The 24,706-nt window shown below is 40.4% G+C and overlaps 1 protein-coding gene and 1 long non-coding RNA gene across 3 annotated transcripts in view; both read right to left on the bottom strand.

The window, feature by feature from the left end:
• Positions 1-24,706, bottom strand: part of LOC121652648 (inactive N-acetylated-alpha-linked acidic dipeptidase-like protein 2) — a 613,163-nt gene that overhangs the window by 368,658 nt on the left and 219,799 nt on the right. The gene's annotated exons all lie outside the window — the stretch shown is intronic.
• On the bottom strand, positions 16,598-20,111 carry LOC121652653. The gene is made up of 2 exons (XR_006012665.1): positions 17,348-20,111; positions 16,598-17,273 (listed from the first exon to the last, which is right to left on the bottom strand). It is a non-coding gene; the product is annotated as an uncharacterized LOC121652653 (long non-coding RNA).

The raw sequence follows: 24,706 nt of genomic DNA, 5'->3' as shown, positions 1-24,706 counted from the left end.
TAGAATCAGGTCTAGAATCAGGTCTAGGTTCAGGTCTAGAATCAGGTCTAGGTTCAGCAAAATTACATGTTCAAAGAATGAAATCAGCTGACTACCTGAATACTGAATGAGCAGGTTATTCCATCTTCCCTGACGGCACGGCCATGTTCCAGGATGCAGGAGTCATGGGGTTCAGATTGTGAAGAGTGGCTCAGGGAACATGTAATCAAAGCTAAAGGTGGTCCTATGAAATAGTGTGTGACCTTTTTCTTTTTGGATGTGACTTCTTTTGGCCAGACAGACATGAACAACGACACATTTCTGTGAAGGTAAACCATCACATCGGAATTAGATCTTACCTCCTTATCATTTCAGATTATGTTTAAAAATGTGATAGACCATCGGCCAGTGTGGGAGAACACATTTTTTTCCTGCTGGTTGTCATTCTGATTTTCGTTTATTCATTTTGAAGAGAGTTTTGATGTTATGAGTTTGGAGTGTGGAAGCCAGTGGGGATGTTTTGTCAGACCAGATCAGAGATGTTGGGCTTGGTTTCTGACTTAGTGTGGCTGTAGGACATTGCAGGTAATGAAGTGTGTGACCTGAGCTTCAGTACAGTGGTTCACACTCTGTGCAATGCCGTCACACATCTGTATGGGTCCTCAGCAGCTGGAGCAACTTCTCAACACAAAGAAAAGCCCATTGATTACTTTAGAAAAGAACTACTTATAGGTCATAGCAGGGGTGTTTTAGCAAATGTCCAACTTACCTAAAGTCGCGTGAAGAGTTTACCGGTCTAAAAAGCTTCACATTATAGCAGAAGAACTGATAGCTCCTTCTGCCACTGACATGGTTTAAACTATCATTGATGAAGCTGCAGCCAATAAAGACTATTTCTCTAAACAATAAATTTATTTCTTCTTCAGCCTGATCTCCTGCTGCTGGATGTGTTTCATTTCTTCAGAGGTAACTCTGATGAAATGCTACATGAACACAGATCCTTACACATGCACAAAAAATAAAAACAATAGCGTGCTGCCGCTTTGGCTTTTGTTAAAACGTCTGAGTGTAAGAACTTTTTTATTTTTTATTTTTTTTATAAACTATCAGTAAAATTAAATATGTCACTGTGGTAATTTCACAGTCCCAGTGGTTAATGTTCATTATGCTAGTTCATGTTTACTATGTCAAATATTTGTCAAATTGGAAAATTATCAACATTTGAAGAAGTTTGAAACTCTGTCTTTACAAACTTTTGATAAATTATTATAAAAACATCTGTGTTTTATATTCCAGTGTGGATTGTCAGTTAATGCCTTCACCAAGGCGGAGGTCATGTTATTGGCGGTGTTGGTTTATCTGTCGGTTAGCAACATAACTTAACTTCAGTAGAACGAGCACTGATTTCAAACGTGGATAGTTCAGTCAGTTAGATGAGTTACTGCTTGAGTTTCTGTCTTGGTTTGGGGTTATTGTTTACATTGCTGGTGTTGGGCTCTGTCATTAGTGCTTCCTTTATACAGTCTTACTACAGTTAAGGCCGTGATGCGGATCACACCCACTGTTTACTGCTCAGGGCAAAGCAGAAAGAGGCGGTTTCAGCCAGCTGCAGTCAAGCAAAGTGAAATCAGCTGTGTTCGTTCTGCGTACTTTACCATACATGGTGTGCTGAAGCATCAGCCCACGTCAGGTTACGACCACATAGGGTAAAGTCCTGTGAGTCCACTAGTACATGTCCACCGAGCAAGGGCATGAGCTCTAGCCTCCTTACAATCAAATCAACACACAATGTGCCTCAAACCTATTCCTCTGAGATATGGGTACGGACCACGTCGGCTAAATCATCTGCTACCTTCAGTCTCTGGATCTGTCAGTCAACAGTGAACAAAACAGGATTTATAAGTGTATCACTTTATTGATAAATCTCTCAGACATTCAGGTCCTAGCCCTGATTGAGACCTGGATCCATCCAGAAAACACATCTTTCCAAGGAGGAAACCATTGTTGAAAACAAATCATAAAAAAGCCAAACTACATGTTGACAAGCCACAAAGCTTCTGGGAGAATGTCCTATGGACAGATGAGACAAAAATTGAACTTTCACATCAGCTCTATGTTTCCAGCTGGAAAAATGAAGCATATGAAGAAAAGAACACTGTCTCTACTGTGGAACATGGAGGAGACTCTGTTATGTTCTGGGCTGCTTTGCTGCATCTGGTACAGGGTGTCTTGAATCTGTGCAGGTACAATGAAATCTCAAGACTATCAAGGGATTCTAGAGAGAAATGTGCTGGCCAGTGTCAGAAAGCTTGGTCTCAGTCGCAGGACATGGGTCTTACAATAGGACAATGAACCAAAACACAGCTAAAAACACCAAGAATGGCTAAGAGGAAAACATGGACTATTCTAAAGTGGCTTCTATGAGCCCTGAACTAAATCCTATTGAGCATCTTTGGAAGGAGCTGAAACATGGCGTCTGGAAAAGACTCCCTTCAAACCTGAGACAACTGGAGCAGTTTGCTTATGAGGAGTGGATCAAAATACCTGCTGAGAGGTGCAGAAGTCTCACTGACAGTTACAGGAATCGTATGATTGCAGTGATTGCCTCAAAAGGTTGTGTTACAAATTATTAAGTTAGGGGTACCATAATTTTTGTCCAGACCTGTTTCATGAGTTTATTTTTTAAATAATTCTGTTGAAGCATGGTTGAAAAGCAACGTCTGACTTTCACTGGTTAAATTTCATAGAGTTTTTATTTATTATTACTTTTGTCAAATTCAAGTTATTTCTGTGACTATTGTGAGTTTTTCTTTCATTAACTGAAGGGTACCAATACTTTTGTCCATGTGTGTAGATAAGTTTGTCTCTGAAATGGACATGATTCTCTCTGACATTCCTGATGATTGTACACCACTAATTGTCATGGGAGACATGAACATTCACATTGGCAAAACATAGACAAATGACTTTCTGGCTCTCATCTACTGTAGACATTACAATGAGTGTACAATAGTTTTTACCATTTTGCCTTCTTTATATACCGTTGCCTCTATTTAATTTTAAATTAGTCTAGTTATGCTTAAGTACTAACCCCTATGTCAAGTACCTACCTTTAATGTATGTATATGCTACTGGATGCTTGAATTTCCCTCGGGATCAATAAAGTATCTATCTATCTATCTATCTATCTATCTATCTATCTATCTATCTATCTATCTATCTATCTATCTATCTATCTATCTATCTATCTATCTATCTATCTATCTATCTATCTATCTACTCTTTCAATCTCAAACTGGTTCAGACTCCTCCAACACACGAAGCTGGTAATACTCTTGACTTGGTACTGACCAGAAACTGCTCCACAGCCGACCTGTCCGTCACCCCGCTGCACCTCTCAGACCACTTCCTGGTTAAATTCTCTGTCTTCCTTCCTCATGTCAATCAGGTGGCTCCAAAAATGGTAACAGAAACTTGAGATCCCTCAGTCCTACACAGCTGTCTGATGAGGTTTACTCTACCCTCCCTTCCCACTCAGACTTCTCCTTGTCAGTAACCAATTCCCTGAGCCTGACCAACTCAGCTTTACCAAACCAGTTACTGGTTTGGCTCTGAGAACGAAGTCTCTTAACTTCTAGCCACAACCTGTCCTCTTGATCCTGTCCCTACCGACATCCTGCAGAGCATTCTACCTACAATCAAAACTGCAGTAACTCATATTATCAACTCCTCTCTTAAATCCTGTGTTTTTCCCTTTGACTTCAAGCAAGCTCGGGTTCCCCCGCTGCTGAAGAAACCCACATTCAACCCAGCCCAGGTTGAAAACTACCGGCCGGTCTCACTGCTTCCATTCATGTCTAAACTACTAGAGCGTGCCGTCTTCAGTCAGGTCTCACAGTTCCTCCAAGACAACAACCTGTTAGATCCATATCAGTCTGGCTATAGGCAAGGCCACTCTACTGAAACTGCTCTCCTGTCAGTTACTGATTCCCTACGGGTTGCCAGATCCACTGGTCAATCCTCAGTCCTTATACTGCTGGACCTGTCTGCTGCATTTTTGTAATTTTGTTGCACTTTTGTTGCAATGACAATAAAGTTCTATTCTTTGACACGGTCAACCACCAGAGCCTCCTCTCCACACTCTCGGAGCTTAGCATCTCAGGATCTGCCCTCTCTGGGGTTTATGTCATACTTCACAGGAAGATCAACAACAGGGGTGCCTCAGGGCTCGGTGCTTGGCCCTCTTCTCTTTTCACTGTACACCTCCTCACTCGGTGCATCATTAGCTCTCATGGGTTCTACATTATGAGTAGTAATCTCAGCTGACAGCTTTGATCAAACATTCATTGATTTAATAAGCTTTATCTTCTCAACAATCATGATATCTTAGATTTGACATTTTGTCTCAGTTATGACGTTTAGCTTTGTCTTTGCTTTCTTCTGTTACTGGCTTCTAATTCTGGACACTGTGTTGGTTTTTCCATCATTTCAAAGTGCAGTCATGTTCTTGTGGATTATTCTTTATCATGCTGAAACTTTATCCCCATTCATGTTTGTCCGTCTTTGTTTTCCCTGAATTTTTTTCCCTCTGAAAGCATTGTACAGGGTGGATATAAACATGACTCCTGTCTTTACATTTTCAGTGTTTGAATTCTGTATTTCACAAAGTGTTTGTCGGCTGCTTAAAGTTGAGGTACTAATTGATATTTTTTTATATTTTACTTATCTTTTGTGGGCTCGGGATAAAGCAGGTGAATCTAATATACTGATGGCTGTCTGATTAACCAGGAAGACTATTTAGCTATCTAAAACAGACCTTTTCTTTCTCCACAGTGCTGCAGGTCTGTATAAACAAAATCAATCTCACCTCCTCTCTGACTTTCTCTCGCTCCATTAACCAGGTCCAGCTGGATCTCTATCTGTGTTAACTGCCACAGTCTGGTGCATCAACATTGATTATTAACTCTTCAGAAAATCCCAGCAGGATGGCTTTCAATGTTAAATACAGTAATAGCTCGCTAAATTTACTGTGTAGTTCTTCTGTGTTTCTTATTCTATCATCTTCTTTCTTATATTTTTTATTTTAGTTTTATTGTTTGTCTGTGTGTAGTGAAAACATTCAGTTTGGAAGGAAAGATGCTGCACAAACCTAGATTAATTTAGCCCGCATGCTAAGAACATGAAATGTTTAAGAGTCATTAATTCCCCAGCTTAGACACAGCAACCTTTATGAACCAAAGTCTTTATTCTAACTCACTGAAAGACAAAGCTGATCGGTGCTTGCTGATCCTGGTCCCGGGGACTTCCTGTCCTGCAGGTTTTAGTCACTCAAATCAGGTTTGCCCTTCAAAGTTGTTCTTTAGGGCTTTAGGTGTAGGTGTTCCAAACAACATGGCTGCACTGGTGAAGTGACTTTCCCATGACAGGCATCTTTATGCTGTGCCTGTGCAGACACGAAATGCAAGCAGGCAGTTTAGTTTGGTTTGAGTACTGAGAGATTGTCTACATGGTGTCGTACTAAATGTCACATTGCACTGCCATAGTTCTGGATTTTTTACCAAATTATGGTGTGAAAAACTTTAAAATTAATTTTAAATGTTTAACAATTTAAAGGTGGAGGCTTATAATGTGTTTATTTATTCCAAAAACACACTGACTAAAATGAAAGGGTCTTTACTTCAGAGCTGGATGGTGACCTGGCCTGACATTCATGTGAATCAGGTGCACAGAAACACATGGGCCATCCTAGAGGGGTCCAGGGTGGGCCAGTGCCAACCTGACAGCAAGCTTGGATCCCCCTGTGGCCCCCTGCTGAGGGCAAAGCCTCAGGCATGAATAAATACGAAACTTTTTACAATATATTTCCCTGACGCAAGATGTGCAATTAAGTTATGGCTCAGTTTTCTAGTCGGACCAAATAGAGTGATGCACCACCAGTGGTTGGCACGTCTAATTGTAATTCATAGACGAGTAGAATGTGGACGCATATTACAAGCAGCACGGAGCAACGGAAACTATGGGCAAGCAGCTGAGGAGAATTAAAGTTAAGCAACTTATTAGCAGTGTGAGATATTTGACCAGGTAATGTTCCCATTAATTAAAATAAGTAGTGAAAATGCAAAGCCACCATTCAGCTGTTTGCTTGTGCTCGAGCTTTATGCTAGTGTAGACGTGTACATTTCTCAGGTTAGTAGTAGCTTGTCAGAGTTGAGCTTATACTATAAATGAATGTATCAGTTTTATTTTTTCGTTTTTAAAAGGAAGTACATAAGATAGCAGAGCCAATTAATTCAAGCAAACCAGTAACAATGTGTGGACATAATAGTGTTGTGTAATACTTTGTTTTCCTCCAGTATACAACCAAAAATGAAAAGAAAAAGGGCTATCATGTCCTATTTCATCCCTGAGTGTAAAGTATGGGCGAGCTGAAAGGAAAATCAAATGATTTCACACAAAGTAGAGTTGTGCCACAGTTTTACAGAATTAAATTCTTTTAAAAATGACATTTTTCATATATTCCACACAGAATAGGAATGGAGAGATTCAACGATTTCAATCGGTGGTCCGAGACAGATGTTTGCGATGCCGCTGCATTGTGTTTCGGATACAGCTGCTGAATGTGCTATGTATGTTTCTTAGCATGTCTGCATCGGTAAAACTTGCGATTAAGTCGATTATTACGTTGTTTGTTTCCTCAGCACCCATTTATTCGAGGTGCCTTTAACGCATCCACACTATCTTTTGCTGTTTTGTTATTTAAGCATACGGGAGCCGGGTGGCACAGTCGCAGTAAGTTTATAGCAAACATGGAGGTGGGGGTTCACATCCCTAACACACACGTCAGATCTTTTAAACTTGTCATACACTAAACTAAAGAATAAAATCCACCTTTGTTTTTCTGTTACTGAATATAAGACAGAAAGTTTTAAAATGATTTTGATTTGTTTTTGTGTTTTTCCTCAGATAAAGTGGTTGATATAATGGTCAGAAACCCTAATGTCAGTTTTCAGTGCACAGGAGCAGCTCCACAGCTCCGTCGTGCCAGTTTTTCTACTCCAACAGAAAATGTTGAGATGAAAATATTAATCTGTGTTACCGAGATATGAACAGCTAATATGGAGAGAATAAAGAGGCTGGAGAGGAAAGGTCATCTAATTTCCAAAAATACTGCTCACAAACAACTGACTCAACGATTTTAAAATCTTTTCTTCTTTAGTGTATTTTCACTTTTGGTCATTAACGGGCCGGGAAGTCTAGAGATGCGGGCGACGGGTCTGTCCTTAAAATGAACTTTGACCTTTTAATAAGAGGACGAATTCTTTATTATAATCTTTAGCCCATATTAAAGCTGATTAGGTACAGAATACAACAAAAAATTATTATCCTCTACTAAAAAAAAGAAATTTATACAAGCAACCAGCATTTTAAATTTGATGCAGCTGATATCAGCTGTGAGCTGAAAGATTTGACAACTAGAACAATTATTTTATGAATAGCAAAATCACTCTTGTAATCTTAACAATCAGACTTTATATTTGAATGAAAAGCTGTCTGAAGCCGAGGCCAGTTAATCAAATTACCAAGAAATATTATGTGAGATATGTTCAGCACCATGGATCACATTTCACACAAAACTACTCAAGATGCTCAGCACAGCGCAGATGTTTTCATCAAGATCTGGCTCTCCACAGACCTCTACATCCCAGCCAAAGTGGAACCATGGAGGAACGCTCAGCAACTAACCTGCATAGGTGCACAAGTTCATCTTTGAGAAAGACTATGGAAGTTCAACCAAACTGATCCTGTTTAACTTTATGTAACTTAATTCAACTCCGTAAAACATCAAGGGAACATGCAGCAGACTGTAACTGAGCCTACAAAATACAGTCAGTAAAAATATAACTGTAAAAGTCAACACGTTGTGAGGATAGCTTTAGAGTCGGGCTGGGTTTACCCGGCTGACGATGCTTCCAGAGGAAGAGGAGAAGGAGGGACACATGCAGCTGTTTTTGTTATGGTTGCCATCTTGCTAGGTCTCGTCACACTGCTGGAATCATCCAAGCCGCTGGATTCTTGCAGCGTGATACCTGACACGTGGTCCTTTCTTCATGTTATTTCTGAACCACTTTCTCATGTCAGTTGTCCAAAGGTATCACTCTACACCAATATGTCATCAAAGCTAGCCAATGACTGAGCACCAAATACCATCATAACTTAAAAAATGTGGTACCAGTATATAATAATAATTAAATATTTATAAATTAAAATAATAGTTAAAAGCTAATTAAAATGTAAAAGTAAGCTAGTACCTGGCTGGGAGGGCCTAATTTGTGAGTGGGTGGGCCTTGCCAGCTGGTGCCCACCCATCCCATCAGGTCTGCTTGTGGCCTGCATCTGATTTTCCTCTCTGCATCTGTAGTATCTGGTTAGGTATTAAAAGACCTGGGTCATGGTCAGATGAATAAAGCATTTGGTTGAGTTTAGAAAAGCACCATGTTGCTGACCGTGCTCCTGAGGTTGTCCAGCATGTTGTGTAGAGGGCATGAAAGTCTGCCCAGTAGCGTCCTTACCTTGGACAGTGTCCTCCTGTCTAACAGCACCATCAGAGGCCAGTTTCACACCCACACCGTGTATGCTTTACAGGTAAGTATGGTGATCAGCCACTTTCAAACCGCTGCAGCAGCACACAGCAGCATATAGAATGAACTGGTCACCAAATATGACAATCTGGGAGTGAGAACAGGCTGGAATATGGTATATCACTGGTGGGAGGATGCACATTGAAGCTCAATGGGCCTTCTTCACCAATATCTTCTTACAATTGTTCGAGTTGTTTTTTTTTTTGGAAAACCAACAGTCCAAAAAAACCTGATTCAATCTGTCTGTCTAATCTTAGTTCCAATGTCAGTAGCTGCTATCTTGGCTCATCCACTATCTCCCAGACTGTATCTCCAATCTGAGAGAGCTGATGTGTACTGGTATAACTCTGAAGAATCATAAATTCTTCACAAAGCCTCTCATCTATGAGACGGTGTTCCTCTGAGCTGCTTATAGTTAGTACAATGAGCCAAGTGAATGGTTTATTCTGCTGGTGAATTTGGGTGTTCTAAACATGAGTGTGTGTTCATGTGTGTGTGTGTTTGTGTCTACTTGTTTCAATGTTAATGATGGAGACCAAACCCTAACTGCACACTAACTGACAGGGACTTTATAATGTGAGGACTGCCATTTTGTCCCTACAAGAACAAAAAGGACTTGGTTTTAAGGTCAGTTTAGAGTTAGTTTATGTGAGGTTTAGGGTCAGTTTACAGTTAGGCATTCAGTTGTGATGGCCAAGGTCAGAGTAAAGGGCAAATGAATGCATGATGTCAATGGAAGTTTCCCTCAAGGAATATAAATCATCTAGGTGTGTGTGTGTGTGTGTGTGCATGTGTGTGTGTTTGTGCCAAGAATCTATAATCACCTTCCATATTTCTAAGTGTAACAAAATAATTCTTCCCTCTCAGGCATCGTACAGTCATAGCAGATCATCATTACTGCGCCTGGTTGACTGAATGAGTGTGGGATGTAAAGAGCTGAATAAACCTTTACCTAAGGATCAATAGCATTGTAGAGGGAGGATTATAACTTTCATAAAGCTTTAATGCCAAAGGCACTTGGGCACACACACTAACACACACTAACACACATGAGCACCACATTACACCTGCAGGAATACACCACCTCCTAAAAGAACTCACCATTTCTAGCCATTGCAATAAATCATGAGTCAGCTCTAATGAAAAACGGAAAGAGTCAAAGTAATTATCAGTCTATTGTTAATCAAAGGAAGGGACTAAATAATATAAAAAAATTTTAAATAATAATAATTTAAATAACCAAGCTTTTAGCTTGACACAACCTCAATCCTTCTGTGGAAATGTTTTGTAGATAAACAAAAATAAAACTGAACTTAGTTGTTAAAGATGTTTGGCTTAAACTGAAAATTTGATCCCAACACTGGATTTAGACTACATTCTCTTCTTCATCCTCTTTATGACAAGAGTGCAAGAACCTCCAGTCCAGAAGATGTTTGCAGCCACCAGGAAGCAGAAATGCTAACATGTAGCATAGCAACATGATGGGAGAAACTGAGCTAAAAGGCTCTACCAAGCACTGGCATCCAAACCAAACACAGTTCAAACCCCAGCAGTTCTATGGGAATGTAGAAAACCACGAGAACATGTCTGTCCACTTTAGAGCTTCTGCTAATTTCTCCACACAAACAAGGAGTCACATGACAGCAGAGACTCTGCTGGTTCCAGAGCTAGCGGCCAGAACCAGAAACCAGGTCTTACTGTTGCTGTTTGTGGTGAAAAGTTTGATTCCAGCTCTAAAAACTCTGCTAACGTGTTCTCCTGTGACTCTGCCTTTGTTTGAAATGAATCATGAAGATCCTGCTGGTTTCCATGGTAATGAAGGAGGTTTATAGTGAAGGATTCACTCTTCCTATCAGAGACTATCTTGGGCTTTACTTCTTTCTGGACCCTCATGGTGTTTCTAAGGTGAACGTGGGGCTATCCCTGGATCCTCCTGATTGACCATTGATAGGGGTGTCCATCATCATCATCATCATCATCGTCATCATCGTCATCGCTTCCTAAGATATTTACCTGCGTAACACCTCCATTAAAACACCTGGAAAGTAATCTGTGGGGTGCCTGCCCTCCGTGCAGCCCGCGCTGTGGTGCCCTGTGCTGCCCGGTGCCCCTGCCCCATCGCACCGGGAGGCTCCAGTCTGGGGGCCCCTCTGCTCTGGTCTGAGTGGGCCGCTGCTCTGTCTGTCTCATGGCCCCCTTGCAAGCAAACAATGGCCACACCCACAAACGTGCTCGTCTCTCCATCCACTTCTGACTAGATGTTGATGATGTTTGTGTGTTGGTACGTTTCTCTGCAGGTACGTTGATGACTAATGTACTTTTTCATTTCATCATTATCCTATTTTCTTTATGTATCATGTAGTACTGTGGTAGTTTATATAGTTTTTCTTGTGTGTTTTAGGCAGCCAAGACAACTGTTATTTACACATTTTAACCCTGTCCTTTTCTCCCTTTTTTTCCCCTCTTCCTCTATCTCCCTGTCAGGTTCGGCACTGACATATAAGACTAAAGAAAATAAGATTACAATAAAAATAATAAAAATATCAAAATATGGCATACAAACCACCGTTCTGTATGTTAGGATGCTGGACAGGACAGGGTAAAAAAAAAAAAAAAGGAAAACATCTGGAAACCTGCTCAGGTTCACTTTTACCTTCTACTGCAGCACAGTTCCTCATCAGATATTACTTTACTCATTCCTAGGATTACTTTACTCATTGGTAGCACTACTTTACTTATTCCTAGTTTAACTGTACTCATTCCTAGAACTACTTTACTCATTCCTATGATTACTTTATCTTGATTCGGACTCTGCTTTAGTATTCTGACATGTCTCAGCTTTCTGTGGAGAGCAACATTATAAATATAGTCTTTGTAGTGATGATATACTTAAGCCGTTTTGGGTATGTCATTTCAGACAGGAGTCCAATAAAATAACCCACATCATGAGGAGTTTAATAGCTTCTACAAGCTCTGGATAAAGAATTTTTTTGGCTAACTGAGGTATTTATGAAGGCTTTTTTATTTTATTTAGCAGCTGGAGCTCAGTAGAAGCTGGATCATGCATCCTGAAATAAATCTATTACAGAGTGGCCTCTAAAGAAGAGAATCTGACAGCTGCAGCAGTACAGTCAGAGATTTAGCAGAAAAAAAGTCTGCAACACTTAACATTCAGGTCTGATCCATGGATATGGGAAATACTTATTTGTAGCTTTTCCAAAAAAGCAAACAGGGCTTCAACAAAGTAATTACATCTAATTTTAACTAGCAGTAGGAATATTTAACATGTCGGTGGATGTGCAGATACATAAAGACAATAAATATGATGTGTGCCAAGCTTTAACTTACAGCTAGACTTCTCAAACAATCAGTTTGTTGCCACTTTAGCATATTTATGCTTGTTCATATCTTCCCTGCTAAATGTTAATAGAATCATGGACACTGACAGGGAGGACACGTTAGCAGGCACACATGATGAAACAAGAAGCTCATTGTTTAGAGAACTAATGGATGTGAATGTGGTCTGTTTGATTTTAGTCACAAGAAGTGTGTTTTGTTTGCACAACATGCACTCACGTCCTACACAACTCTTAATCCTCCACCGCGCCTTCCACTGGTGCACCGTCTGCTGCTCACCTGAGTCTATTTGAAGTCATCACCCTGAGGTCATGAAAACACTCTGCAGTATGATGAAACCTTAAAACAGATGCATGCCCACATTGATATGCAAATGCTTTATGAAAGAATTTTAGCTGTGGGCAATGATGGCAATGAAGCTCTTTAATCTTTATTACCTGAGATGTTTTGCACTTTCTCTGTATTTCATATTCATACGTCATACTTCAGTACTGTTACACCAGCTATGAGTCTTCTCAGATGCTACTCAGCAGCTAAATATCAGCAGATGTTTGAAAATCTCGCCTTACGAGGAAAAGTTTTTCACATCGCTCGACCTCTTCTTTTTGACAAGCTGCCAGATATTGAAATGCTCTCACAGCCACAGACTTCTCTGATATCTACACAATATACCATGTAGAATCAGACATAAATACCGGTCTGGTTTAAGTATTCTGAGAACCTGGTTAGAATCAAATACCAAAACAGCTTGGCTTGGAGTAATGGTGATCACTTCATCACATTAATCCACTGTGTTGAACCATAACAAGTAAATACACTCACCAGCCACTTCATCAGATCCAACTATTCAATCATTTGTTCACACAAATGTCAGCCAGTCACATGGTAGCATGTAGTCATGTAGACATGGTGACAATGACTAGCTGAAGTTCAAACTGAGCATCAGAGAAAGAAAGAGGACGTTGTCACACTGACTGTGGCTTGGTTGTGGGCCTGAATATTTAGTGGGATTTTCACACACAACCATCTCCAGGGTTTACAGAGAATGGTCTGATAAAGAGAAAATATCCAATGAGTCCAGGAAGTCTAATAAGCACTGGTTCCAACCAAGGTCTGCAGAACAGCATCTCTGAACACACGATACGCCCAACCTTGAAGCAGATGGTCTACAGCAGCAAAGACCACACCGGGTGCCGGACGGAGGAGCAGTGTGGCCATAAGCACATTTAATAACCGTCTTTTCTGTCATTCACTCAGTTGCTTGACACATTTTGACTCCAGCTTCTCCGCTGCCAGAATCTTCTGTCTACCTTCGCAGACACAGGCAGGCAGCCAGCAGCTTGCTAGCCTGGAAACAGACAGTCCAGCAGCTAACCGGTAAGTAGGATAATGCTGTAAGTTTCATTGTGTCGGTGTTGAGTCAGTTTTTTACACACCCTGTAAAAATAGCATGCCATAGTCGTGTCTGTCGGTTTTAGACCATGAAAACGGCATAGCTATGGATGCTGTTTTGATAGGTGGAATACTCAGAAAGAATACAGTTTACGAAGAGGTATGCTGTTTTTTCATAGATGGGTTAAGTGATATCTGATATTTAATTTAGCTATAGTATTTTCTAAGTTAACATAACATGTTCAATCTCATGGCATTTTGGGAGAAGTCACTGGATGCTAATATGTCCATGTCAATTTGCAGATAATGAAGAGAAAGTCCACTGCATTACTAATTTTATCTTATTTTTCTAAGGAGAAGGTAAGCTCAGAGCAGAGTCAGTCGACAGCAGAGGAACGGCAGATGCAGCTTCCTAACAGTAGGGAGGTGGAGGGGGACCACGTAGCTGAGGGAGGGGCAGCAAGACAGCATGAGAGACACTCAGACTCAGAACATGGCCACATCTCTGTGTAGTGGTTTAGCATCATTAAACATGAAAAATGTTGAGATAAAAATATTAATTTTAATAATAACATAAAATTATTAATTATTAATCATTAATATTGATTATATCTCGGGCCGCACCACACTGATCACTTTAATACTAATCTAATGGCCGTGTGGACACCATTAAAGTACTAAATTAATGAATTAAATAAATTACTTAATTCAAGCTAGTTAAATCAAATCAACTATCCTGAGTTGGTGGTTAGCGCCGACTCATAACTTTCAGGGAGAAAGGAGATTCGTCCCACATGATTGTTCGTAGGTTTGGGGTCTGAAGGCTCTGTGTGCCGGTGTGGTCTTGTTCCGTGGCTAGATTGGTGGTGTCACAGATGGTGGACAGTGAATGGCTTGTGATGGTAGGCAAACTCAATAAAAAAAGAGTCCAGCTTTGGATCAGTCCAAAAAAGAAAAACTCTGTAAACTGGGTCTGAAGCGTGGCAAGCCTGATTTAACCAGTTTCAAAAATAGAATCAAAATTAACAGTCAGGACTAAATGTTAAAAAGATAAAACATACCTAATAATAGAAGCATCAACTGGAAAATGTATAAAATAAATGGAGTTAATCAGTTCAAAAAAGACCAAACACATCATGCATACTAAGGATGCAGGTCCAAACTTAGTCCACGGTGATGTGCTTACATCACGGCAAACTTAATTCTTCAGCCTCATCTCTCCATCTGTCTGGAGGGACTCCTGTAAGTGGTTCTGTGTCAGAAAAGGAACTTTTCTCAAGAAGGTCCAAAGTGCATCGATCAGGAAAGCACCAAAAAAGAACTAAGAATCAAACTGAACTAAACTAATTTCTTTGTTCTAAGTTTAAGAAGTGTTTGTGTGATAATGCCCCATGGAAGGATGTCTTAAATTATTTCAACCAATGAGCATTCAGTGGATTTTTGCTTGGTCCGATCAGATAACAGACAAGGGCTGGTTCAGTGTTAAACTTTCTGACCCCCTCCTTTGGAGAAGTAACAGATTAAACATTGTCGAAACATCTCTATGTCCAAGTTATTAAAGTCTTATATGAAGCATTATTAAAACCATAAATGACGCATCGTAAAAGACAATCACACAATAAAATAGAATGAAGGTTATACCTTAGAAAGATAAACACATGTTAATAAAGTTTCAGATCACAAATAATCAAGATGTTGATTAAACATTGTACAAATCGGGGGCGCTAGCGAGTCGGCAATGGAGTAAGACGTGTTTTTGGAGGCTCCCGCTGACCATTGGTATTTAAGTTTCAAAAATAATATATTTTTTGTCCTACATGTGTATGTCTTGCGCAAGAGAAGCGAAGTAAGAGGTTTTTGCAACTTTTAACGCTTTATCTGTGGCGTCCAGCCTAAGGAAATATAAATACAGTGGACCAGTGTCGGCTAGGCCTGGCGCCTCCTCAGCCGAGAGTACTGAAGACAGTTCAAAAACAACAACTAGCTCAAAAGCTAACTCCGGCACGGAGCAGAGTGATGTGGACATTGCTGACTTAAAATCCAGTTTTCTCCAGTCCATCAAGGGCGACATTACCGCGGTGATAAAAGAAGAACTTAGAAATGCTCTCGCCGAAGATTTTAATTTCATTAAAACTGAACTTCAGGCGGTAAGGAGTGAGATCACTAGCTGCACGGCAATGGTGCGAGCAGAAATTGACCAAGTGAAGGCCACGGTGAAGGAGGTCGAGAGCGGGCGGTCGACTTGGAGTGATGAAGTAACCACCCTGCAAGCCACTGTAGCGAGCCTAAAAAAGGAGCTGAGTGAGTCGAAGGATAAATGTGATGACATGGAAGGCAGGATGCGCAGATGTAATGTTCATATCATTGGAATCCCAGAGGGCCCGGAGTCGAGTACCACCGCGGCTGTGTCCAAGTTACTAACTGAAGTGCTTCATATGGACAAAAATGTCATTATCGATCGTTCTCACAGGAGCCTTGTAGCAAAGCGACCGGGGGGGAAGCCCCGTGCCATCATAGTGAAGGTACATTACTACCAGGACTGCGTTGAAATACTACGCCATGCCCGGACCCAACAACAACCCATTGCCTTCTTCCCGGATTTCACCGCATCCGTTGCCCGGGCTCGGTTTGCTTTCACAGAAGCCCGGAGACTACTACGTGATCAACAAGGTGTCCGCTTTGGAATAATGTTTCCGGCACGGCTTCGCATTACGCACAACGGGGAGGAGAGGGAGTTTGTGGATACGGGGATGGCGATGGAGTATATTAAAAAACGTGATAAAAACCTGAGTGAGGGGGCTTCACATCACAGGACATCCTTCGTGGGAGCATCGGCCGTAATTCCAGCACTAATTTGGTTTGTTATGCCTTGAGGCTGTTAGCTACATGGTATGCAACTTGCAATGTAAGCATTAAAACGAAGACACTCATTAGTTAAGTTGAACACTGAAGGACAGGTCTCTATGTGTCCATCTCAGCCAAATATGGTATCACTGTGACTTATATGTCAGTAGCTTTCTTTTGAGTCACTGTTTAATAAATTGATGTAGGACAGGTTCAGTGGGAGCCTAGTAAAGCTTGGCTTGTAGTTTACCAGACAAGCACTATGTGTGGATTTGTGTGTAAAGGTTTTTGGGGTCATCATGTTCGTTTTGGTGACATTGTTGCAGGGTCGGGGTTTAGTCAGACTATAGTTTATTCCTCTCAGTGTTTTTTTTTTTCTCTCCTTCTGCTTTTATGCTTCCAGTCATCCCATTTAATCTCATGTGTTAAACATGGTCCAGTCACTTAATGGTTGCTTAGTAAATATTGTGAGCTGGAATGTAAAGTCTCTTAATCATCCAGTTAAGCGTAAGAAAGTTCTCACTCATTTACAACAACTTAAGACTGACATCGCATTTCTTCAGGAAACGCATCTGCGTATCTCTGATCATTCTAGAATTAAAAGTAGATGGATAGGTCAGGTGTTTCACTCTGAATTCTACTCCAAGGTAAGGGGGCAGCAATCGTAATTAATAGGACTTTAACTTTTGTAGCCTCAAAAGTAGATGCAGACCCGGCTTGTCGAATCATTATTGTTGTGGGGCAGTTATATGGATTTCCATTGATCTTGGCAAATATCTATGCCCCAATTGGGATGACCCTGATTTCTTTAGTAAGGTTTTTTTCACGGCTTCCAAATATGCGTCACATAATATCATTCTTGGGGGGGATTTTAATTGTGTCTTATCTACACTTGATCGTAGCTCTCAGAAGGTGACCCCTGTCTCTAGGTCAACACGTGTGATTCGGTCTCTTCTTAATACCTATGGGCAAGCTGATGTTTGGCGGTTTCGTAATCCCACTTCATGCAAATATTCCTTTTTCTCTAGTGTTCACAAGACCTTTTCTCGTATAGACTATTTTCTTTTAGATAAAAAAATCCTTCCTTTAGTTACAGAATGTGACTACACAGCCATGGTAATTTCGGATCACTCCACTGTTGTTCTTTCAATACGGATTCCTAATGTATGTTCTAATTATAGGCCATGGAGATTTAATCCGCTACTGCTCTCGGACGAGGGATTTATTAATTTTATAAAATCTCAAATTAAACTTTTTGTTTATATAAATCAAACTCCAGGAATATCGCAATCAACTGTTTGGGAATCTCTCAAAGCTTATCTGAGGGGCCAAATAATTTCATTCAGAACGGCAACTGAGCGCCTCACTTATTTAGCAGATCAGATTAATGAACTCGATGCAGCATACAGTAATTCTCCCACCCCTTTGCTATATAAGCGTCGACTACAATTACAAACGGAATACAATCTCATATGCACAAAACATGCCGAATACTTAATTTCAAAATCACGAAGCTGTTCATATGAACACGGAGAGAAAACAGGCAAGCTCTTAGCCCTCCAGCTGCGACAAAGAACAGCCAATCAGGCTATACCAGAGATTCAAAATGATCAGGGCTTAAAATGCAAGGCATGACAATCTGGAAATGAACAACAGTTTCTGAAAATATTATCAAACTCTGTATAGTCCCTCCTCGATTGGTGATAACTCAGCCTTAGAAAACTTCTTTGATGGACTTGTCTTGTCTCTGGTGGGAGCAGATGCTGTCACTAGTTTAGATGAACCAATTTCTAGTGTGGAGATTGAAATGGCCCCACAGAGTATGCAGTCTGGGAAATCTCCTGGACCCGACGGATATCCATCCGAATTTTATAAGAAATTTTCAGCCAACTTAATCCACTTTTAAAATCAACATTTGAAGAATCTTTTATCTCACAGTCTCTTCCACCAACAATGCGTCAGGCAGTAATTTCTCTGATCCTCAAAAAGGATATGGATAATCTTGATTGCAGTTCATATCGTCCGATATCACTGTTAAATGCAGATACAAAAATTTTAGCAAAAGTGTTAGCCCGCCGACTAGAGAAGATTTTGCAGTCTATCATCTCACCCGATCAAACGGGATTTATAAAGAATAGGTATTCCTTTTTCAATATTAGACGGTTACTAAACATAATCTATAATCAACCTGAAAGTGATGCGTTAGAAGTCATAATTTCACTGGATGCCGAAAAGGCGTTTGATCGGGTGAGATGGGACTTTCTTTTCTATACACTTAAAAAATTTGGGTTTGGGGCCAATTTTTTAACTTGGATTAAGGTTCTGTACACCTCCCCGCTCACAGCTGTCCGAACTAATAATGATTTATCCCCCTATTTCCAGCTTCAGTGTAGTACGAGGCAGGGGTGCCCTTTGTCACCACTTCTTTTTGCATTGGCGATTGAACCTTTAGCTGTTGCTTTGAGGCAGTGTGTTGACATTAGAGGGATTCATCGTGGGGGCATAGAACATAAAATCTCGCTCTACGCCGACGACATGCTTTTGTTTATCTCGAAGCCGTCACACAGCTTCCCAAAAGTCCTTGAACTACTCAAGGAGTTTGGATCCATTTCTGGATATAAAGTGAATTTTGGAAAAAGTGAGGCCATGCCCATTGGCAGAACGGCAGGGGATTTCTCTTCTATATTAGCTCCTTTCAAAATTAGTTATAATATGTTTAAATACTTGGGCATATGGGTCACAAGTAATCACAAGGATCTCTACAAAGCAAATTACCAGCTCCTATTGTCTAAGTTAAAGCAAGATTTTGAAAAATGGGAGCTGTTGCCTCTCTCGCTCGGTGGTAGAATAAATATAGTTAAAATGAATATCTTTCCCAAATTTTTATATTTGTTCCAATGTCTTCTGTTATTTTTAACCAAATCCTTTTTTAAAAATCTGAATAGTCAAATCTCTTCTTTTGTTTGGAATAAGAAACCACCTAGATTAAAACAGAACATATTGCAAAGACCCCGAAGCGCAGGAGGTCTGGCACTCCCAAACTTTCTATTTTATTATTGGGCATCTAATGTGAGGGTGTTGCTATATTGGACGAAGGAGCGTGACAAATTACCAGCATGGGCAACACTAGAGAAATTATCGCTGCAACATTCTTCACTGTGGTCCTTGCTATGTGCCAGGTTACCACTAGCGGGTCCCATCTCCAGTTTTACCTCAAACCCACTTGTCATTCATTCACTTAAACTGTGGTACCAGCTCAGAAGACACTTTAAACTGACTGAACTGTCCCTTGTCGCACCACCCCAGAGACACTGCATGTTCCCACCATCAATGACTGATGAGGCATTCAACATCTGGACAAACCTTGGAATAACCTCAGTGTACGAGCTCTTCACTGACAATGTCTTCAGCTCATTTGAACAACTGGTGACTAAATTTAACATTCCTAGGTCTCATTTCTACAGATACCTACAGCTTCGAAACTTTGTTGCCAGTAATATTAGTGCTTTTCCCTCTTGTCCACCTATGTCTCTTTTAGATGACATCTTTAAACTTAAACCAGATGCCAAACGTGTTATAAGTGTGATCTACGAGTTGTTGAGTAATTATAAGCTGACTGCCTTGAATTTGCTCAAATGTAAATGGGAGGGAGATCTTGGTAAAGAGATATCAGACGACACCTGGCAAAAGATTATTGATGGAATCTACTCATCATCTATTTGTCTTAGGCATGTGGTTATCCAGTTCAAGGTGGTACATCGTCTCCATTGGTTAAAACCTAAACTCAGTAAAATTAAGGATGGTTTTGATCCCACATGTGATCGATGCAAGCAAGAGCCTGCTACTTTATTACCTACGTTCTGGACTTGTTCAAAATTGAATAACTTTTGGGAATGTGTATTTGGCAACATCTCGAAAATATGTGGCATCGCTCTATCCCCTTGCCCATCCATTGCCATTTTTGGAGTGTCTCTTAATAACGTGCCTGTGACAAAATTACATGCCAATCTGATACCTTTCTGTACTCTTCTGGCACGAAGAGTGATTTTATTAAAATGGAAAGATTCACATCCACCTGTATATGGGCACTGGGTGAAATATGTCATGTATTATATTCAGCTAGAAAGATCAGATACACAATGAAAGGCTCTATACAGAAATTCTATGACATCTGGCAACCTTTCCTAATTCACTTTGACAATATAGAAGCAAGTAAAATGGCATAGCATGTCTTGTAATTTTTTTATTATGTATTATTATTTGTTTTATTTTATTTTATTTTATTTTTTTATTAATCTATTTAATTATTATTATTTCCTAATTATTCTCATTATTGTACTTATTTGTCTGGCTAGATATTGTTTACTTGTTTAGGGCAGGGTTTTGGGAGGAAAAAAAGAGAAACATTGTTCACTGACTATGTACGATTGTTGCTAAGCATTTGTTAAATAAATAAAAAGACTTTGATCAAAAAACTTTGTACAAATTGATAATTGTATGCATGGTATAAATACATATATATGTATATAAATAAAAATTACTTTAAAATGATAAAGATAGAATTTCTTACTCTCTTCTTCAAACAAAGAAATCTTTGTGCTGGTGGGACCACAGAAACCTTAAAATGTTTATGGCCTCCTGAAATGTGTAAGATCAACAGTTCTAGGCGATGTCCAGGTTCCATTTAAGATTACGTGTAGAAGTGGCTCATTAGTTTGAAGAACAACACAAGTTTTAAAATGGAAGAATGTTCCCACACGAGTCCCGAGAACCTACATCTGGAATCCATAAAACATTTAGTTCTTTGTGAGGCATCATGACAGGTTTGTAGCTGCAGATTCATTTCAGCAATTTACCAGGTCCTGAGTATTAGGGAAAAATTCAAAACGTCAACGTCAAAAAAGTGTCCACTCCTTCCCAAGTCAGGTTGACCTGTGGAGCTGGAACCGCGTCTTAAATTTCCTGGTTTTTACCAGTCAGACCCCCACTTTTGCTAGAGAGGAGGAATGTCCTGTCTGTAATGAAAAAAGATCCATCAATTGTTTAATTTGTTCAGGAGATTAAACAAAAGTTCCAATCTTTATTTGCTGAGGCCGAATCCGCTACAGCTACAAGGGCCGAAAGCAAACAGGAAACTGTTGGTTTACATGACGATGAGCAGCAGGGAAAAGATCAGTCAGAGTTCTGGAGCTAGAGCTGGGCCAGCCTCTCCACCGGCACCTGGACCAACAGCTGAATCTATCTGTGTGTGCACAATATGAGATGACTACAGGACAAAATCATCTTAATAAGTCTGTTGAATGTTTAGAGTGAGCCTTCATGATTCACCTTTATCACTAGTTGAAGTTGAGAACAGTCTGAATAGAAAAGTATAAAGGCCAGTATTACAAATGTAACTACACGGGACGACACTTAACTTTGTCACTATTTGTATCAATGTTGTTTTTGTTTTTATTATTTTAAAATCAAGTTTAAAATAATTTTATCTCTGTATCCTAGATCTATCCACGTCAAGAGCAGAGGAACCAAAACAGCCACAACATCTGGTTTTCCAGGACTCTGCAGACGAACTGGCAACAGGCAAAAATTAAACTGTTCTAAAATGCTGAAACAATAAATATTGAAAGAATCATTGAAATAACAGCTGGAAAAGTCTTTTTTTTTATGTTTGTGTTTCTCAAATTTGAGGTTAAATTGTTGGAGAGATATAATTTTTCTATGAAAAAGAATGAAGGTCATGCGGTGCTCAGCCAGGAGGACAAACTCAGTGTGCCACCCTAAAATTTTAACTGGTGGTGTAATGGTGTGGAGGATATTTTCTTGTCCCACTTTGGACTCCTTAGTACCAACCCAGCATGCAGGGTTTGAATTACGGGGACCTGAAGGGGGCTGGGCTCCCCTGAAAGGCAGAGGAGCTCCCCAAAGACATTCAGCTGATACTTTAACAGGGAGCCCTAAAATAGTTCACTTTTAGGTTACATTTAATTTTTCAGTATCGTTCCTGATGTATCTTGAAAAGAAAAGCATTAATTTGTCAGTGTTGTGTGTTGACTCATTTATTTAATTTAACGAATTAAATCTTACGCGCGTTGCTTCCTTCAGCACCATGAACAGCAGCATTGTTTGGCCTGTGAGCATCCAAACAACAGACACTTGACATGCTTCCTTTTGTGGTTGTTGAAATATTTTTCTGTCCCTGTTTCTGATTAAACATGCTGCATACCGTAGCAGCAGAGGTTTTTTTTTATATATGTTTGACTGTACTACCTGCACTAATACATGCACAAGCACGTGACATGCAAAGTTGCTGTGCACGCCGGAAAATAAGGCTCCCCCAAAAGCCCCGGTGTAATTTGAGCCCTGGTGCTGTGGTTTATCCACCACAGCCTACCTGAGTATTGTGACTAACCGTGTCCACCCCCAGAGAGTAAAGAATAGTATAGGTAATGAAAATGTGAAACACACACACACACACACACACACACATCAAGGGCCAATTACTGCAAGTACAGGTACAGCTCTAACTGCAGATTCCCACCGCAGTAAAGGTCGTGATGCACATCTCCTCATTATAAAGCGATAATGGCAACATCTGGCACTGAAAACAGAATGAGAGGCGCTGAGAGGACCTTTGACTGTACAAGCCTACAGGGCTGTACCATCATTAACCCGCCTCTGACATCTTGCTGTCATCTGCCTCATACATTTACAGCCTTATAATACTCTCAGGAAATGCATGTATCTCCAGTCATGAGGCTTTCATTACGTCACTGTCAACCTGCCATGATCAATAAGTTCTTCTCTTGCTGAAGCTGGCAGTCTAGAAGATTTGACCTTAAGTCACGTGGCATGGCTTTGAGGATGGAAATCTCAGTTCAGGAGGTCAAGACTAAAGTATTTCTGGAACATTAAGGTGGTATTCAGCAGGTATGAAAGTCCTCCAAGGATGAACTGTAAATATGTTAGCTTGTAAATTTGATTAGCGATCATCATCCAATCAAACTCTCCCTGAGTTTAATACTTGGGTTTATGACCAAACACATGCAAAACAAACAAGTTAACATCTTGCAAAGGGATCACACCAGTTTGAAGAATTTTCATTGTGGAATCATGTAATTTATACACACTGGCATCATCACATAATATGACATTTGAGATGTCTTGCTTAGACCTTTTCCTTTCCCCTGGAAACTAAAGATGAAAATAAGACGGCTCCTGCTGTAGGATGATCCCAAAGTTCACTTGACTTGTTATGACTGACAACTTTGTTTACTTGGGGGCTGCAAGATCCAGCCTGAGTTTGCTTTCATCTTGCACTTAGGCAACAAACCAAACCTTTTAAATAACATGGTCCCATCCCCAGCAGAAGCAGCACTACATGAAAAAGTACTGAAGAAGAAGGAAAGACAAACACCAACCAAGAAAACTGGTTGGTGTACTGGTTAATGCAGGACAACTTGTGTTTCCATGAGAGTAAACATATCCTAGCAGTCTTGGGTTCATCATATTTGTATCAGAGCTTGCATTTCCATGTCTGACGGCAAGTCATTTCTCCCAGCTATCGTTCTACACCTGTTATTTGTTTTAGTTAAATTAACCAACGACGCCCTGCGCTGTAGTCCGCTTCCTGCTTTTAGTTCACTTGAAGCAAATTAACAAGGATTTGAAATCAGAATGGCTGCTGAGACTGTAGCATTAAATCCACAATCAACAGACTCAGGCTGAAAGTTGTGTTTTTCCCATCATAGTGACCATGACCAACCTCTTATCCAACCGTCACAGGGAGTTTATGAATAGAGAAAAAGTGAATGAAAGAAGAACCGAGAGTCTCACAGAAGTAAAGGTCAGAAAAATCTGACTTCAGTTTGTATGATGAGTTGAGTCAGTTCAGGTGGTCAGGATTACTACACACATGAGGAAATGTACGTTTGTAGGTTTAAAATAACTCTAGAAAAGTTCTGGGATGAAATTGTTGGGTGAGTCTGTAGATCCTTCCCTGCCATTGTGAGTTGTAAGTTTTGATGCACATCTACATGATAAATTAAGACAGAATATTGTTTGAATACTGCACTTGTGTTGGTGATAACAGGATAGTTGTGAACACATCTTCTGATGCACCTGGACACATCATTGATTGTGATCTGGGGTGTTTCAGGTCTTTCAACATCAGGCCCCCCTCTCCCAGGGACCCTGCCACCATGCCATGTGTTCATGCCTGGACCTCCTTTTGGATCCAGAGCCATCTTGAGCTTTCTCAGCTGTTTCCGAGGTGTTCTTGATGCTCTGCTCCTGCTGCTCTTGTGATGATGTGAAGTGAGCTCTGAGGAGTGAACGCCCCACAAAACCTCTGCAGCCCACTTCAGTGGCATACACTTCGCCTTCCAGCCCTGCTTACAACGTCTAAACACCAGCAGCCATATTTGGTCTGTTTCCTATCATGCGGCCTCCCCAGGTGGCCCTCCCATGGCACTGTCGGCTCAGTGATAATCATGATT

This window comes from Melanotaenia boesemani, chromosome 14 (assembly GCF_017639745.1).
Source record: "Melanotaenia boesemani isolate fMelBoe1 chromosome 14, fMelBoe1.pri, whole genome shotgun sequence".
Classification (NCBI taxonomy): domain Eukaryota; kingdom Metazoa; phylum Chordata; class Actinopteri; order Atheriniformes; family Melanotaeniidae; genus Melanotaenia; species Melanotaenia boesemani.
Note: the sequence above shows the minus strand (reverse complement) of the source record. Positions and strands in the feature narration are given on the sequence as shown.